The 19,814-nt window shown below is 48.9% G+C and overlaps 1 protein-coding gene across 1 annotated transcript in view; it reads right to left on the bottom strand.

Moving 5' to 3' along the window:
- PCDH19 (protocadherin 19) overlaps nt 1–19,814 on the bottom strand; it is a 58,482-nt gene that overhangs the window by 4,816 nt on the left and 33,852 nt on the right. The gene's annotated exons all lie outside the window — the stretch shown is intronic.

Raw genomic sequence — 19,814 nt, 5'->3', positions numbered from 1 at the left:
CTGTGGGGACAGAACACAAGGATGGTGAACGGGGGAGCCCGGCCGGGAGCGCCCACACCCGCCAGCCTGCCCGGGCTGGAGGAGACCACCCTGAGCTGGGTGCTGCACTTTGCCCCCCTCCCGAGCAGAGCTGATCCTACCCCAAACAGCAGCGACTGTACCTCAAACAGCCATCGGTTTTAAGGCTCTACAGACTGGACTTTAATTTCCAACAGGTTCTGTGTCACCTGTCACCACCAGAACAGAAGCCTGGGGAAGGAGAGACGGCAGCAAATCCATCACAACAGGGCTGTCCATGTGTCAAGCCCTCAGAGCCAGTGGTTCCTGGGTTTAGTGACCAGTGTTAAAAGCCACCATGTTTTAAGCTTGGTTTGACGTGACATTTAAGCTTGACTTTTTGCAGAGAGGGGAAAGGAACAGAGGGAGGAAAGAAAAGGCGGAGGAGGGAAGGTTCTTTTTGGTTCTGCTGTATGTGTGTTTTAACTTGTTGCTTAATCCCCACTGACCTCTCACACAACAGAGGCTTTATAAATCTCCAAGATTGTCCACTCCACTGAAGATTAAATGTGTCATTCCCAGTGCTGGGGCTTTATTCATACAGGAGCAATAAAGTTCCCTTCACTTGACTTGGGGCTGTCCCAACACCACTTTACAGTGCTGAAATATGGATGGGTGGTTTAACCCTTTCCAAGGACCCTCCATGACTGGGTCCAAGGGCTCCCAGGCAAGTGCAAACCCTTGTGCCCAGGCCTGCATGATTCCTGCACTGTCAGTCAGTCGCAGGGGACTGAACAGTTCACCCCCACATCACAGATGGACACACTGGGGCTCAGGGAAGCAGCCAGGCTCAGCCAAGTGCAAAGTTGGAAATCAAATTCAGCAGTTTCACCATCCCCAGCCTTTGCTGAGCATCCGACTGTGGCTCCCACTGAAAACCGCAGGATCCTGGCTGCTTTTCAGTCTCAGCTTTTCCTTCATTTGATAAGAGCTCGTAATTGCAGCCGGCCCTCATAAAGCACAACCTCTCCCCACGCAAAGACGTGGCTCCTTCCTCTCATAACCTGCACACACTCGGAGCAGCATTAAAGCTCTAATGCCATTACCCATACGAGACCACGCTCGGTCGGGGCCGGTTTGATGGATCGAAGGCGGCAAAGGTGCAGACTCAGCCTGGGTTTCCTTCCCGTCCGTCTGCAAACGGTTCATTTTGATGCTCTGTACATCTGTGTGCATAACCTCCGCTCCTCAGACACACTGGTATTTCCACCACATGCGAGCACTAGGGCAGCTGATAAAAATTCTCAGCACATAACACAATGCACCAAAATATGAGCAGCTTAACACTTACACAGAATAAACGAGTAAAAGGCAGACCTCAAAAAAAAAACAACAACAACAAAAAAACCCACCAAAAAACACACCAAGAAAGGATTTTTTTTTTTTAAGAGAAAAAGCCAATTAATTGAAAAATATATGGGTAAAATATCAGCTTTTTCTCTACATCAGAGCAGCAACCCAGTGATGTGGAGCACAGGGCTGGGTGGAGGGGAGGAAGTCTGGGTTTTGGCAGCTGCCTTTACAGCAGCTTGAGAGAAGGATGCCCTGAGCCCTACACACAGAACAACCTGCAACAAACTCTAAAAGCTCATGATCTTATACTTTGATTCTGTTAATTTCAAGTACTTGAGCAAAACAGAAAGGAAAAAAAAAGAAAAATTGCCCAGAAAATGTTGCTGTCTCCCTATTTATCCACAGCTTAACTTCAAAAGGGTGCTACAGGCATACAGAGTTGTGTAGTCTGGCTGTGATAGCAGAGGACTTGGTAATGGCCGGAGGGGCTACAGAAATATCTTGGATTCTCATCCCCGATGAGACACTGATTTATTGTGCTGTGTGACCTTGGGCGCATTGCTGGAGCACACATCACTTCAGCATCTCCACAAACATGAAAGGCTGGATCTGGGAGCGTGCTGGGCTGGCTGGTCCAGCACAGGCACAGGGCAGCTGCTGCTCCTCACCTGCCCTGCCCAGCACCACGGCTCAGCCCCAAATCCATGGGACCACCACAGCCAAGGCAAACCTCAGTCGAGGGGGAGCACAGGCAGGTTTGTCTTGCCTTGACCCATTTATTCCAAACTGGCACATGTCACAGTTAAAAACAATTGGAGGACTTCGCTGGTTACTGCAAGTGGATATTCCTCAAAGCCTAGAAAGGGACCTGTGCTTTAAGAGCAGTTCATTAAAGAGCACTGGCCCGGTGCCTCTCTGCCAGGGGGATGATCAGCTTTGGACACGACGATGCTTGTCTAGAACTTGCACCAGCAGCAGCTGAAATGCAGGGAGGAGAGGAGCTGAAAAGCATTACATTAAATTATACTGTTTCAATCTTTTCTATTAGGAAGGGAATGTTAACAAGTCTCAAAGAGGCCAGGCTGACAGGCAGAGGGGCAAAAGTCACCATCATCCATAGACCTGAGACAACAGGTAGTTCCACGGCACATTCCGTCACTCTGCCTCTGTGCTCAGCACACATCTCAGCTTTGAGACCATGTCCTGCAGCCAGAAACCGCCCTGCTCTTGGGGACAACATGTGTCTGGGCTGCCCAGAGCAGCCCTGACCTGGAGCAGACACAAGGCTCAGCACAGAACCCCATGCAGCAGCCTCTTCTCCACGGCAGAATGGGGACCTTCAGCTACTCACCCATCCATCACTGTCTTAGCCCTGTAGCTGATATAAAGTACTATTTTTATGCCACAAGCAAGGCCTGTTGATACACAAACACCATTCCCCTGCTATCCCAGATGCAAAGAAGGCATGCACAGCAGGGTCTGGGCTCCTCCACTGGCTGATCCCAGGGCTGATCTCTGCATCCTCCTCCTGCCCCAAGCCGAGGCAGGCAGGGAGCCACCAGGCACGCTGCTGGTGCTGCCCTTTGCAGCTCAGTCTGACTCACCCAGCCTTGACAGCACCCAGGACGGTCATACACATTCACATTACTGTACTGCTCTGTCTTTAACTATCAGAAATAGGACAACAGGAAATTCTTTTACAGCCCCAGACCTGCCCTAGTCAATACAACCATTACTGTCTGCACTAATAAAATGTTCTTGATGCAAGGAGCAAAGCCCAGTTAATAACTACCACACACACATGACATGGTGAGTGCCTGGCAGCCAAAACAGGCAGCTCCCCACCCCTGTGCTCATGGCAGGGGGCTGAGCAGGCTGGAGGGAAACTGCTGCCTGACCAGGCCAGGACAGAGGCGAAGGAAGGGGGAAACAAGGGAGGGGCAGAGCGGGGTGAGAGCCACTGAGCTCTGGCACTGCTCTGGGTGGGCATGGAGTGAGCAGCTTATCCTGACACGCAGTCTCCAAGGGCCCCAACGCACCAGCCTGGCAAGGACCTGCCAGCTGGCGTGGGCTGGGGCTAGGGAACACCACGGCTTGGGAACCGAGAACACCACAGCCCTGGGATGGAGACCACCATGGCCCAGGGTGTGACCTGGGCTGGGCGTCCTAAGGAGCTGAGGACTGCACACACTGAGGGGATAGTCCTGTTGCCAGTCAGGCTGTGGGGACACCCCTGTAGCACCCAGGTGGCCCAGAGAGATGCTGAGCATCTCGCCCGAGGGCAGGAGCCCTACATGGGAGCGGCTGTGCCAGTGACGTGCAGGTCCCACTGCAGTAATACCCGTATTTCAGCCAGACTGCCCTCACCCAGCACAAATCCAGAACCTTGTTTCAGAGCACCTTAGGGCAGGGTCACTTTTTAAAATGTTCCCCAGGTACAAAACGTCCTGGCAGAAGTCTTTTCATCAAGAGGTGAGCAGCTATCCTGAAGTCAGACTTGGCAGGAAAAAGTATGTCATTACTAAACATAAGCTCTCGCATAGCAAATATGAAGTAACATAAAATCCACAGCCACCTCTGGAATAAGTATGCTCCTCAACAAGCAAAGCAAAATCCATGTTAAGCTCCACATTTCAAATCACAGCTCTACTTGCAACTCAGAACACCAGCATGAAGGCAACTGCTGTGGGTCCCAGCCACGCAGCAGCAGCCAAGGGCCAGCAGCTGCAGGAGGACCTGGTGGGAGAGAGAAAAATCCTCCACCTAGCCTAGACCCTCAGCACTTCCCAATCCCACCGTGCAAGCTCTTGGTCAGAGGAGCAGGGAGACAGGATGGATGCCCAAAGGCCAGAGCCCAGGAGGAGCTGGCAGAGGACACGTGGTGGGCACTGGAGCTGAAGAGCCTCCAGCTCCACACAGCACAGGCTCTTCCCTCATTACAAGGAGGGATCAAGGCATGTCCATGCTGCACAAATCCTCCAGCCTCCTGCCCAACACCCGCGCAGCTGCGGCAGAGCACCACGGAGCGGGTGCGTGAGGTGCCCATTCAGCTCTGAGAGCAATTGAATTATCTCCAGTGGAATTGCAGCGCTGGCCAAAGAGACAAAGTTAAATCGTAGCAAGGTGCAAGTGCCTGGGAATGTAATATTCCTGATAAATGGCCAGATGACATGTGCTGTTACACAATCCAAGGTGCAATTTGGGCGATGACAATAGTCCCTGGAGTTTCCATTTCCAAACAGCCGCTCAGTTCAATCCAATCCATGTCAGAGCAGCTTTGCCGAGGTGAGTAGAGCTCATTTGTGCTATTACATGGGGAGCAAAGAAGAGGAGCGGAGGAGTTGCTTGAAAATGAAAAATAGGGGAGAAAAAGAGTGACTGGAAGAATCCCAGCCTGCTGGGACATGCGCAGGCGGGGGAGCGCCGTGCCGAGCGGCCCCAGCCCAAAGCCCCCAGCCCTGTGGCAGCGCCGGCCGCGGTGCCCACACCCGGGCGGTGCCCACACCTGGGCAGTGCCCACACCTGGGCGGTGCCCACACCTGGGTGGTGCCCACAGCTGGGCGGTGCCCACACCTGGACAGTGCCCACACTGGGGCAGTGCCCACACCTGGGCAGTGCCCACACCTGGGCGGTGCCCACACCTGGGTGGTGCCCACACCTGGGTGGTGCCCACAGGTGGGTGGTGCCCACACCCGGGCAGTGCCCACACCCGGGCAGTGCCCACACCTGGGCGGTGCCACAGGTCCCCTCGTGCAGGAGCCTGGCTCTAGCTCCACATTTCGGTGTTTCTTCAGCAACCGTATGATTATACTGTAATCGCGATGACACTGCTCCTGGGTACAGCAAACAGCACGATCATTAAAAAATTCATTTCAAAATCTTCCTGGAAGCTAATAAATTTTACAGCAGTTTCAATCCTTTCTCATTGCAACAAAGAAAAGCTTAGTTCCAGACAAATTAGAAGTAAATTGATTGCCTTAGGGGAATCTATTCAAATATCACTTTGCCATGTTAGAAATCTCTTCCTGAAACAAGAAGAGAACCAGGGAGAGCCAGCACAGGAGCAATGTGGAAAAGCAAATCATTAAATCTCAGTTCATGAAACTGAGGGGTTGGGGGGGAGTCAAACTTAAAATAAAATGCAAATGTCTCACTGGGGTGCGGGACCAACATTTGTGACAGAATTTATGAATAATAAATATGAATAAATAGTAAACACGAAGGGATCAAACACTGTTGTGGATGTTTACTCATGGTTAGCCATCTTTCATGGACAATGCGCAACTGCATTATTTAACACTTCTCTTCCAGCTACTTCAGGGTTTCTTTTCAACTCCAGCACCTTCATTTTTTCAGGGGTGTATGCACAAGGTGCAAGGCTGGTCCTCCAGCCCCTGCGCAGCACCCAGCACCCTCAGCACACCAGTGGAGCCCACGCCCCCTCCACCTCAACAGGAGTGGCTGTTCCCGGCTCGGGGCCAGCGATCCACCGCATTACACTCAGGATAAAATAATAAGCTCCAGCAAAATACAAACAGTCCCCAGCCATGGTTCATCATTTGCTTGTAAATTAAGACTCTGCACCTCTCCCTTATCTCCTCTAATAGCATAATATCAGGAAACAAGAGGTGGGGAATAGTGTAGTATATTTTTGACCTATGGGCTTTACAGAGCCTTCCTCGCCTTTCCTAATAAGAAATCTCCAGTCAATGCAGCAATGTAATCCTGGCGTGGCTTCCCTTCCACAATGCTCAGAGGATACTAATAACCAGGGACAGTGACAAATGCTCTTTACCGCAACAAGAAGCCTTTCTTTTCCTCTCTTTCACCATTACTCGGGATTTATGCAAGCTAAAAATACTGTGTTTTTAATCCTGGATTGTCTGTCCCAACACAGAAGGTCAACAGTGCTTGGACAAAGCACTGGAATTATTTTAATGGAATGAGGGCTGTGATTTAGATTAATTTATTGGGCAATTGCTGATAAGGACCCATGGCTGCATGCAGCTCATGGACAGTGCTTCTGGAATGGTCAATGGAGGTGTGCAAGGGGGCTCATTCCCAGCTGCTGCAGACACAGACAGCACCCAGGAAATGCTGAGGACTCCCACGGATTTACACCAGCCAAGAGCTGGCCCATTCACCTCTTCCCCTGCTCTGTATTGCCATTAATAACTCCCTCTCTTCTGCAGAACTGTCCCTGTTTTATCAAAGAGACCTGAGGACAGACAGAGCTGGGTGCCTGGGTGCTGCATGCCAGAGGGCAAGGACAGACTTGATGCGAAGGATTTCCTCTGGGGATGCTGACGCCTTTGGGATGAGAAGCAGGCTGTGGGAAGGAGGGTGATCACCAGAAGGAGGAGGAGCTGGTGTGTGGGTATGCCATGCACTACAGCAGAGTCAGACCCAGAAGGTATTATGGGCTGGAATGCAATTTAATGCTGGCTGCTCCCCTTTATCCAGGACCGCAGGCCAATCCCCACTTCATTCACAAGGAAAAATTAATTCCATTACAGAAGGCCAGCAGAACACACCATTTAAACTCCAATTAATCCATTTCTTAAGTGGTCCGTGGAGCTCGTGCTGGCCCCTGAGCGGCAGGGATTTCACCTCCGAAACTCCACTACTCATGCCTCCCTCCACCCAGGGCTCATTAGCATCCTAACTGATCTGGGATGCAGGATCCAGCCCTGCGAGAGGAGAGCACTCTGGGCTCTGATGGACCTCTTCCATCTCGAGCCACCACGGCTCCACAGCTCCTCGGCACCGCTCCCGTTAATGCTGATGGCAGCTCCTGCACCGCCTGCACGGTGCAGAATACAACCCTCGACTTCATTACTGGAATTCAATTTCATTAGCACTGGATACAGAGGGATTGTCCTAAATACACTCTTTCTTATACTTTTTTCATGTTAATGCAACCATTTGAGTATATTATACCCTGCAGAGATGGAAACATTTCTAGTCTGTTTAAACACATTTCCCACAATTGGGAGCAAAACTTTGTCTCCGTTTATGCTTCTGACACCAGCTGCCTTCCGTTTAATGGGACTTTAGTCGCTAAAACAAATTAATCCAAAGGTTGCTGTTCTCTGCTATTGTCACAGACGAAGCAAATTCACATATGCTGTCAGGGTAACGCGGGACCAGCCAGGCAGCCGCATTCCAATGGCAGCAATAAATCGAATTACTACTCAGTCCTATTCAAAATTAGGCGTCGGTCAGAAAATGGCAACTCAGTGATTCTGATAAAAATCCAACCGAACAGAAATTACAGTTGGGGGAGATAAGAAGCAATTCCTGGATGTCTGTATTGGGCCAGCTCCTGGCCCAGCGCCTGTTGGAGCAGCCTCCCTGCCCTCTCCTCGGGGGGCTCATGGTTAATGTCTTACTTCAACCAGCACCTCCCTCAGCCAGGACACAACAGAACAACCCATCCTGACCCTCTTCCCGCAGGGATGCAAAGGCCAGGGTGCTGCAGGGATGCTGCCTGCCCCCTCCTCCTGCCACCCGCCCCGCACGGCTGCCCCTTCCCTGCGAGGTTTCTGGTGGCTCCACACAACAAGTGAGAAATAAAGGAGCCGAGGTTATAAACGCTGATACATAATTTACTCCTATTATCAAGATTAAACACATCTTTGCATGCTTAGCATAAAACAACTGCCTTTCCCCGGATTTCTCAAGGACATGCATAAACTTCATTATTATCTAAATAATCAAAAGAGTATTTCAATAGAATATTTAACTGTCTGCCTACTGGAAACTCACAGCCTTAATCTAACACTGATCCTCTGTTGTCCTTCATGTAAATATTGTTGGGACGTCAGCCAAAGCCTAGGGAAGTGAGCTTCATCTTGGTGGATGGGAATCTCTCGTGTCAGATACAGTCAGCCTGACTAATGAGACCTACAGCTTGCCAAAACCTACAGCCTTGCTGTCTGTTCCAGCCATTGAACGCGCTCAGAAACCCAGTGGCACCAGCCCAGCAGTCTACAGATCCCAATCAACTATCAATAGCTTAAGTGTAAGTGATTGTGTATGAAGTACGAGCCAAATGTGTTTCCTCTTTCAGTTTTAGGACCTCCAGTATTGTTATTGCACCAGTAATGCTTGCACGGAATTAATCATAGACGTACCCACAAGGCAAAACATTATGAGAAGCTCTTTGTACTTTCTAAAAGTGTGCAGCTCTGAAGAGTGGAGGGAGCTGGAAGGCTTCCCAGCACGATGGGGCGTTCCCCATCGTCAAGAGAGAGCTAGGGAATTTTTTGCCTTTTCTTAAGAAACCGAAATGTTGGTTGCTGGCCATCTCTCATCATGACATTGACCTCTCATGCCTCCACCCTGGAGCTCGGCATTATCCTCTCCCTGGTGCACTACTTTAAGTCTTTTTCAGATGAACACGGGGGTTTTTCCATGCTGGTGGATCTTTACTCTGAAGTACAGGGATGTACCATGATGAGACGCTTGCCTGGGGCAGTGGGTGCATCAGAAAACCCCATAGGGATCTGGGACAGCCACAGGGACAGGTCTGCAAGAGCTGCTCTACATTGTCCGGCACTCAAGAGTGCCTGATGCAGCACCATGACTCACAGGCACACTCCTGCTCTCTCTGCATGGCCACGGAGCTACAGTGAGGGCTCAAAGCAGGCTCCAGCTCCACACCAGCGAGGGATAATGGCAATGCCAGGGAAATGCCAGCTGTGGGTTACACTGGCCCCCGGGCCAACAGAAGAGATGACAGAATTGCCAAAGTCTGGGAATCTGGTCCATTTAATTAGATGAAACTTTGTTCTGACAATTAGATTAACCTTCGTTAATCCAGAGGGCAGATAAACATGCACATAAAATTACTATAAGGTCAATAGTTAAATCTAAAACCTCATTATAAGCTTGGGGAAACCACATTACCCGTGAGCCACAGACAAGCACAATTCCAGCAATCCAGTTGGGGTCCCATCCTGTCCCACCCCATCCCGTTCTGTTGGCCCCACAACCATGGGATCAACGAGTCCTGCAGTATGTCTGGGGTTGTTAACAACCCCACAGGGAGATGACTGAACAAGAAGAATGGAAAATGAAAGTATTTTCATGCACAGGCACTGCAAGGAAAGCAGTCAGCTCCTCAGCTCCAGCCCTCCCGGCCAAGTTGCTGCCAACCCATGGGCACCTGGGCAGTGGTTCTGAGTCCCAGACGGGGGGCTGCACAGCACACTGGGATCCTCCCACACATCCCTTACTGTGGCTCCAATGCAGAGGTGGAAGGCCCTTGGTCCCCAGGACGGGCTGCTCCAGCACTGCTGGAGCACAGCAGGCTCTGCCCCAGCCTCTGCCGGCGCAGCCTCCAAGGATTTCTGGTTTCCCGAGGCACATTCCTGCAGCACTGCCCCGAGGTCAGGCTGGATTGTGTTGGCTCCTGGCCCTGGTACACGGGGCTGTCAGCTAAATTGCACCACAGCATTGTTACTCCCAGTGATGGTGTGAGAGACAGACAGAGCCCAGCTGGATTTTCAAAACCTAGGCACTTTGCGACACTGACAGGCAAGAAAAAAACAACCACCAACCCACAACCCTCTTAGTCTGAGCAGGTTTTATCTGGAAATACCCAAAGCTAGTCAGTACAAGACCCCACAAAGTCATTCCTCCTTGAACCATCTTCCTGACCAAACCTTTTAAGTGTCACTGGGAAATACAGAGCGATAGGTACCAGCCCCAGCCAGCGTTACCTGATTACTCTAGTCCCCACCGCATCCTCAACACCGCCCTTCTTCAAAGGGATAAAGCAAGGCTGAAATGACTGATGTAATTGGTGCTTTCAGACAGAGTTAGCACGAGAAGAGTCAAGTTCATTACACTGGAGTTCAGCACGGGGCCGCAGCCGCAGAGAGGACGCAGCCGGTGCTGGGGCTGAGCCGCCGGCCGGGCTCCTGTTCCACAGAGATGCACCACAAGCCAGTGGGTTCAACCCAAACGTGCCCCTCTGCAATGGAATCAGCCTGATTTTCCCTGAGCACGAGACGGGGGATGCAGAGGGAAGGCAGGCAGCACGGTCCTGCAGCAATTCCACTGGAGCCTCTCTACAGGGATCCACCCTGGCTGTCTGCAGCACACGGATGTAATGCTCCCTCTCTGCCACTGCACGCTCGCCTCATTGCTGAAACACTTACACATGCAGCATGCATTAGAATTAAAAAACCATTAAACCTCGGAAAGGAAAAACTTTGACAGGATGCGTAATATACTAAGTATAATTAATTAAATTGGATGAGGCACTGGGGGACGAGAGAAGAGTGGATGGAGACTGTTCTTGGAAAAGGGATGGTAATGCACTAATGTTCAGTGTGTGCCATTAAGAACCAGGCTTGGAAGAGGCGAGGATGAGAGACGGGGGCTTCGAGAGAGGCACCAGCCAGCTGGGCACCTCGGATGAACAGCAGAAAAGGTGATAGCCCAAAATGTGGCCAGTTAGAGCCCTAAAAAATTATAATGAGGGTGGAAAAGGCACCCGAGAGATGGAAAAGCAGAAATGGCAGCAGGTTGCTAAACAGCAGTGCTCTACCAGTGACAGCCTCCTCCAGAGAGCTGCTCCCACCCACCCCACCAGGGCACAGACACCAGACCATCTTCACCGACCAGCTCCAGGCTCCTTGGGGCTGGCACAGGCAAGAGGGGATTCATCCTGGAAAGCATCTGGCTCTCTGTGGGATTATTCTTCAGCTATTTGTAACTCCAGGTGCAGTTCCCCAGCGTGGGTAGCACCCTGCTGCATCCATCCATCGCCTCAGCAGCGCCTGAGGTGGGTGGGAAGCATCAACCAAAGACGGGGCCAGGGTGGGAGCATCAAAGGCAGCCCCAGTCAGCACAGCAGGCACAACATGATGAGACACGCACAGTCTGGCTGTTCAGCAGGACAAAGTTTTAACAGGCTTAACAACAGCATCAGCACTGATCATTAGGCAATTACAACTGCTGAAAGTTGACAAAGCACCAGGACCAAATGAATTATCTCCCCAAATCCTGCAGGCAGGAGCACAGAAGAGAGAAAAGTCATTGTCAACAGTCTCTGATAGCTCACTGGGTGCAGAGCAGTAACTAAAAACTAAATGGCTGTTCATTTACTTGCTGTTTTGAGAGATGAAAGGGAAAGAGCAGGAAATGAGATCTTCAAAAATATTCTCATCACTCAGGGAGTGGTGGGAGGGAAGGTCCTGGAAACACTGATACAGCCAGGATTGCTCAGCGCCTGGGGACATCTGATTCAGAGGAAGGGACTGCATGTCTTTGGAAAGAGAAGGCAGATTTTGGCTGGGGGAGTTCACTCCTGAATCATCCCCAGTGTTACTTGCTCAGTTCTGCACATTCCTGCACAGCTAAGGGGACAGTCATGAGCTCTTCCTGAGGATGTGCCAGAACCCACTGCTCCAGGGATCTGCAGAGCTTAATCCATGCAGGACCACGGTGACTCCCTGCCCTGCTCCCTTGCAAAGCAGGGGAAGCTCAGCCCTGTCACGCTGCGCTTCTCAAGCACAGCCCTTCACTTTGAGTGACTAGGCACGCTTTTCCGAAAAACATGCAAATGTGATTTAAAGACTCTAAGTGATACAGAATATATCACATCCCTTGGGAACCTGTTCCAGGGGGTAATTATTCTAATTCCTAAAATCATGCATCTCATTTGCAGCTGGAATTTTCCAAGGCAAACCTCCATCTCCCAAGGCTCTGTCTTGTTCACTGAATTAGGGAGACGCTCAGCAGCAGAGATCTCCTCTTCCTTCAGTCACTTCTGAACACAGGCTTAGATGACCGATGCCTCAAGTAAGGTTCAGAGCACGTCCCCCGAGGATGCCATCTTTCTCAGGTCCTATTTCAAGCCCAATGGTCTCAGCTGAAAGAATCCTGCTGGATTCAAAAGGCTTTGCGTGAGGTCCTAAATCTCCAGACACATGTTTGGAGGGTGAAAGCCAATCTGTTCAGCTATACCCAGAAGCTCCTGAACAGTCTCCAGAAAGCCAGGGGACATGTTTGCACTGACAAGGCCTCTCCTCTCCATCTGCTTGCCATAGCTCGGTGGTCCCTGCAAGGCAAGGCTGCCCAAAGAAGGGATTGTGTGGATTTTTACAGTGAATTAATTTCACATATCCACCTCGAAACAATGGAGGAAGACTGACAAAGGAGAGGTCAGGCAATGAGGGAATTGCAGGTAGAATTGTTAATTTTAATTACTTGTCTTCATTAAGGTGAGGTTTCTGGATCCTACAGTGATGAGTAATGGGTCAAAATATTTGCATGAGTGAATATACTTCCACTAAACGGTGGAACAGACACAGAATTTTCTTTGGATTTTAGAGGGGCTTTTCCACCACATGATGAAGAGAATTCCCAGAACCCAGCAGCATACCAGAGGGGAGCAATCCGTAGGTGCAAGATAAACATTTTTAGCAGGCACAGAAGTGCCCAGAAAAAGCACAACAAGGTGGAAGTAAGTGACAAACGAGGTAAAACATGGGTTATACCTGAGCTGTTTGTGTCTCCTTGGCACTTGAACGAGTTGCAATACAAGCATCAGGGCTACCTGTGCTCCTGACAGCACTGAAAGGAAACAAAAGTTTGGAACAAGCCAAACACATTCAATTTGCCTGAATAATTTAGGCTGCTGAGTTATCATGTGCTTCATGGCCTGTCATCGAGAAAAGCTGTACTGCACAGGAAAGGTCTGTAAATCAATGCATCTGAGGGACCAAAAAAGCACTGCCTGTCAGAACAGATGCGGGACGTGCAAGTCACCCGGGGAGCGCTGTGAGGCACTCGGCATTCCTGGGCTCCAGGGGTGGCTCCCTGGGAGCCGGCCACAGGACACACGGCGGGACATCCAGAACACACGGCTCCCACTGAAATGTGCTGGTGAGCAGTGCCACAGTGTCAGTGGCACAAATAACAAATAAAGGGGCTGCACGAGAGCCAGAAGGGACTTTTGACAAGGGCATGGAGTGATAGGGCAGGAGGGAATAGCTTTAGACTCACAGGTTGAGATAAGACACTTGGAATTAATTCTTTACTGTGAGGGGGGTGAGACACTGGCACAGGTTGCCCAGAGAAGCTGAGGGTGCCTCACTCCTGGAAGTGTTCAAGGCCAGGCTGGATGGGGCTCTGAGATATCTGGGATAGTGGAAGGTGTCCCTGCCCATTGTAGGGGGGTTGGAAGTAGATGATCCTTAATGTCCCTTCCAACACAAACCATTCTGTGATTATGAAGGTGATGGACTGGTAAACACAGAGAGTAAAAACAAATCAAAGTCCAGTATATACACAGTAACCTTCCAGGACACACCTGCGTGTGCCAGACCCTCATCAAATGTATTTATACCCTCCAATAATGCAGCTGCTGTTCCCAAAAAACACTCTCTCTCTGACTGTTCCTGAATTACTACTATGCACAGTTATAGCTTCAAGTTTCTAGCCAAATTCCTCTTCCCACACAAGAGCTGCCCCTTTATAACTTCTCACCAAGCTGTGCCTAATTCAGGATTGCAGGTAGTTGAGTTGAGAAGGTTCCTCTCCCAGGGCAAACCCGGGGGCTCCTCGCCTGGCTCGGGAGCCCTTCGCCTACTGAAGCAGCTGACTGGGAACGTGCCCGAGCAGACGAGGCAGCGCCGTGTGCTGAACTCGCCCCAGCTCCTCCTCTGCCTCATCTCTTTAGTGAAGCCGACACTTCCAAAGCAGTCAGAGGAAATCAAGAGCTCGACCTATATTGGTTTGCAAGAGATGAGGACACCCACCTCCCTTGGCTTCTTGCAAGAATTTCCAACCGACGCTCTTCACTCTTTCATTTTTCACATAAAACAGAGCAGGAACAGCCACAAAACCTGCTCTCTCTCCAGCACGCACCCAGCAGACCCAACTCTTCTCCCTAGGAAGTGCCAGAAGCTCCTTGCCTTTCACCCCCACCAGCTGCAGGTCCCCAGCAGCCCACAGGACGTGGCAGCCCGTGTCCCTGGCTGGAGGGACCCTCCCGTGACCGTCCCCACACCTCCAGCTGTGTGCCAGGGCGGCTCCGCGGCGCTTCCCCCGGATGCAAGGTAGCATCTGTGGTGAAATCTCACCAAACGATCCAAGATAGCTTTCTCCAGCTGGGACTGATTGAATATAGCCTGGGCGCCGGATGATGTGGGAAATCAGTCGTAGCCGAGCACAAATTGCATGCATAGAGGTAATTACTGCAGAACAAGGTTGGTAGCACCACTACCCACATGACAGTGTATCTCAGCAATTTTCATTTCCTATTGCTTCAATTCAGAGAGGGGGTTTTTCATCTTTTTTTTCTTCTTTTTTTTTTTTTTCTGTGGTTCAATTTACTCCTTTTCCTGCAGGGACTGATGCTAACCCAGGATTTCTTTGGGATACAGTTCTGGTTTCACTCCAGCCAGACATTCCACATACCCAGATGTCCCCCTGTTTATGACACCCAGACCTTAAGCCCGACCCATCTCGACCTGCCTCCACTGCCCTGCCCCAGGTGTGACTGTCACTGCCCGAAGGTGAGGTGACACAGCAGTGACCTCCTGTCACCAGCTGCCATGTGCCAGCACCCCCAGCCAGCTGTGGATGTTGGTAATGAAACACAAGGTGCTGGTAGCTAATGAAGCTGGTTACAAACCAAGTCGTTCTTCACACTTAAAAAGGGTGAAAATGCAATAAAGAAAACGGAACAAAAAGGGGTTTCTGCTGGAAAATAAAAACACTAGGAGAGCTAATGCTGAGAGTGGGGAGGCTGATCACTTCCATTACAGATACTCAGCAAAAATAGGGGCCACATTATGTGTACTCTGATTATACACATCGTGACTAACACAGATCTATAATATACTTGCTATAAAGAACTTATTTTCCAAACAGACACAGGGGTTAAATGCAGGATGGAAGGGGAAATGACTGCGCAAAGGCAACACACACCCAGCCAGAGGCTGGCACAGCCCACGCTCCTGCTCCCCAGCCCACCTGCTCCCTGCGTACCTGTGTGCACCAGGAGGAAAGGCTGCCAAACTTCTTAATAATTCTGTGACCCATTTAAAAATATCTACTCTTACATTCATATATGCTGTATGAGAAATAAAATATAGCACTCACGAGTTTTGAGTGGCAGCGCTTCCCTCAAGACAGATAAAAGCTGCGAGTTCTCTTTGCTGTTTGGTGCCAATTATTACAGAGTTTTGACTTATATATTATTACATAGATCATTTAGTAAAACAACCTACATACAAACCCAGTGGTGTGTCTCCCTTCAGCAGATTCCTGCAGGAACTGGAGCAGTTCAGACACTCACCCATATCACCATATTTCAGAGACGGGTGGGCTCCTTCCCCTGCACCCAGGGGAGACAGAGTCCCTGCCCTACAGCTCTCTGCAGCATGCAGCCTAATTAACAGAGGTCCAAACGATTTGTCATTATTGCGCATATCAGTGTAACTGCACCACGTTTTGGAGGAAAAAAAAACAGGCACCCAACTTGTGGCAGCCCCTCTGGAGATGCTGGTCCACGCCAGAACGCCGCAGGCTGCCGGGCACGTGTCCTGGTGCCACAGCAGGTTCCCACCTGTGGCCCCCACCCTGCCCAGGAGGCCGCCCCGAGCCCGCCGTGTGCCTGCACCCGCGGAGCCGGGGGTCACTGCGCTGCTTGCGGTGATTATTCCTTTAATAAAGGGCCCTGTATTTTCCAGCGGCTGCAAAATTGATGCGGGTTGCCATGGTAAGCACACACTTTCCCATTTAGCAGAATAATAGGCAGCTTTGTATAATTCACTGATTTCAGATGATTTCGCACCCCAAGCACAAGTCGCTCAAGTTACATAAGTCACCTGTTGTTTAGTCAATCTGGCAATTTTAATTAGAATAAATTTTTATGATTCCTCTTTGCAACACTTAGAGCAGCTCTGCCACCAGAATGCCGAGATGTCTGTAAATTATATGGGCCCCAATCACACCTTTTTTTCCTGTTTTAATTACAGTAACATTGCAGCATTAATCATGTAAGCCTCTGTTAAACAAGTAACAGCCATCCTCCATCATAATTAAAAAGAAAGGCCAAGCAAACAGGAGCTCTGGAGTTTCCCATATTTTCTCTGAAAATTATACTTTAACTTAAGAGTTTCACAAACAGTAGTTTTATTTGGCTCTAATCAGTGTTGTGAAGGGAACACCGAAAGGTTAATAAGAGATGGTTAGTTTGTAATGCAAGTTTCCCGGTGCCAGCCCCAGCAGTTCAGTCTGTTTTCAGAGTCATTAACGATGTAGATTGATTACAGGAGGAGATTGGGAAGTGCTGGCTTGCTGCGTTAGCAGAAGGTTTGGTTTTATTCATATACCTTCCCTACTGTAAAATCTGATGGCCATTACCTTGACCACTTTGCCAGTCTTAACTGCTGTGAGAAGGAAAGTGTTAAAGGTTTCCTTAGAAGTTACTGGCAAAGGGAAAAAAAGAGGCCATGTGAGCCTTTTTTTGACTTGTTTATAAGGCAAAAGGAAGCTGCAAGCTTGACTGAACTGTTTATTTATCTTAAAATATCTTGAAATCCAAGTATTGGGTAGTGGTTTTGGAAAAGGTTGCTTTGGAAGAGCCAGGGTTAGAACCACCCCATCCCTCAGCTGAAGCCTGAGACAAAGATCTTCTCTGCAAAGGTTCTGCTTGGGCTGGAGTTTAGGAACAGTTAACTAAACCAAGCACAAATAGAAGCTGAAATTCTCTAATCAGAAATACCTCTTCTTCATATCTCCTATAAATTGCTCTCCAGTCACCCAGCAAAAATATGGGTAAGCAGTGACTGAATTTGACAAAATCTCATTAAAAAGTACAATAAAACAGTAGAAACTCTCCAAATTTCTGGGCTGATCATTCATCCATTACAAACCTACACAACGAGGCATGGATTCAAGTTTTAATTTTCCTCTCCAAGTTGCCAAAATGTTCACATCTGGTGAGTTTTCTCTGTGCTTAGGGGGAAAAAACTTGAGGATCTAAAGGTTATAACTCCCGTGACCCTGAATGGAGTAACTTCAGAGATGAAGTCTCTGAGAGAACCATCTTTGAAGGAACTTGAAAACAGAAGGAAGGGTGCCAGGAATGTGGGATATAGGATAATGCTTCTTATGCAAACAAAGGAGGTTGCACATCTGTTTGTTATTTCGTTCTGCTGTTGCAAAGACGGATTGGCTACACTTACTGCTACAGAGATGACTTCAGTGTCACCCCTGCCCCCCATCACCTCCCAGCAAGGACTTCTCCAAGCTGTGCTCGATGTTACTGAGAAACTGAGGGAGAGCAGCACGAGGGATCTGTCCGTGCCAACCAGCACGTCCACGCATGGATCATGACACCTTCTGGAGTGACCACTGCCCTGCTCTGCACTGACGTGGCGTGGAGCTGAAGGGAGCTGAGCCCAAAGGCAGGGCCGCCTGCCCCTCTGCCCGGTTCTGCCTGTCCACATCACCCTCTGAAGAAGGAGCTGATCATCACGCTCCTGGCAATGATAAGGGTCGTCCTTATAAGGATGATAAGGGATCATCATGCTCCTGGCAATGATAAGGGTCATCTGAAGAGAGGCTCATTAGACTGAGCCCCACAGACTTTTCCCAGTTACATTCGATGGTCTAACAAAAGATATTACTCCCCTCCACAATCCCGGTTAGGCAACGTCAGCAGGAGCTTGGGGAGGATGGAGAGAACATGGACAAAAGCATCAGTAACCTCCCGGCAGAGCTGACTTAGATGCTCAACATGCAATCATTTAGAAGTGTGGGAATCACAAGACAATCAACTCCTCTTCCCAAAGGCCAGCTTACCCACTCATCAGGAAAATCCTTCTCTGGGCTTTCAAAGTACCGTGAGAAGCTGATTGCTCCCTCCATGCTGGCCACTGCAGGAGTACACTGAGCTCACTGTGCCTGCTTTACCAGAGAGCTGTGCAATAATACAGAAATCAGAGGAGCTGTAGTAATTGACACTGCCCTATAAAGAAAGCTTACAGCATTTATCCATCTTAAGGGATGTGCTGTCACTCACATATGAATGCTATACTTTATGTCTTGTGCTGCATATATGAATACAAGAAAGTAGGCACTTTTATTAATTTGTAGAAACTTCCAGAGAAATGAAGCCTCCAAAGCCCTAGAACATGTCACTTAGGTCTTCAGGTACCTGCAGCCCTACAGAAAGGCTTTTCTGCAGAGTAAAAGGGGGTTGTAGGTAGAACGACTGCTGGAAATCAGCTTAAAAAAATCAACAGCTTCTAACACCTGTGTTTGCCTCCAGTTAATACCATTAGTCATGTTCTCAATTCACAACTGAAATACACCCAGATACTATGGAGATGAGCATAAGAACCAATTGGAATACTCTAGGTAAAACCTGATCCCCTAAATGATGATACATCTGAATAATTTGGAATGCAACCAGCAAGAGAAGTTCCAGTGAATATCATGGGCCCATTTCTCCTTTACATCCAAATCTTATTTCTATACTGTGTGATAGTATAAGGAAGACTTAACATAACTATTTAAATATAACCCATTTCTATTCAAAGAACCCTTCATCTTGCTGGAGTTTATGGGACTCAGACACAGTTAAATCTCCCCTGTGAGCAAAGTTACACAGATGTGGAAATGTATGCAGGATCAGGTCTTTCCAGATGACATTTCACATGAACCTTTACTGCTGATCTGGCACCAGAAAAGTGGAAGTGATGCTTTTAGAAGCAATTCTCTGTAGAGATCCATTACTGACATTGCTTAAAACCCTCTCATTTTGATTTTAAAGCTTTTTCACTATTTTATGGCTGTGGTGACTATTTCTAACACTGCCATTTTTATGATTAGTGTGTGCTTATTATTTTCGTATTTTCTATTTTTATTTTTATCTTAAACAGTGAATCACTGCTTCATTGGACCAATGATTTTCTTTCTACAATTGATGGTTAAAATACTGGCCAGCACTGGGAATTAAGATAAGTGTGAAATCTGTTGCTTCTAACATTAAAAACTTATATTTGAAATACTGCCTTTCTGATTTCTATGCTGGAAAGAGCTCCTATGACTTACAGAGTACGAGAATGGCTCTCGCTCAAGGCAAGGTGAAAAAGGCAGTAGAATACATTTAAGCAAATCTAGGTGCTGGTGCACATCCACACAAAGAAAACAAGCCAAACCTGCACAAACACTATGTTTGGAAGAGGGCAAAGGGATTTAAAGAAAAAAGCACCAGTATGAGCAAAACCAAGGGAGGAATAACTACCTGAATCACAAAACAGAGTACCTAGCCTCAAAGATGCTAATTCAGGTCCTGAGGGATCTAATCAACCTCTTTGTTGAAGTAAAGATAAAACTTTTTGACAGCAAATGCTTTCTGATAAAATGGAATTTTCAATTACCCTGTGAAACATCTGGTCCGTGCTGCCATTTCCCGGGAAAACCACCAC

This window comes from Aphelocoma coerulescens, chromosome 4A (assembly GCF_041296385.1).
Source record: "Aphelocoma coerulescens isolate FSJ_1873_10779 chromosome 4A, UR_Acoe_1.0, whole genome shotgun sequence".
Taxonomy (NCBI): domain Eukaryota; kingdom Metazoa; phylum Chordata; class Aves; order Passeriformes; family Corvidae; genus Aphelocoma; species Aphelocoma coerulescens.
The sequence above is the reverse complement of the archived record's forward strand: the minus strand, read 5'-3'. Positions and strand labels throughout refer to the sequence as shown.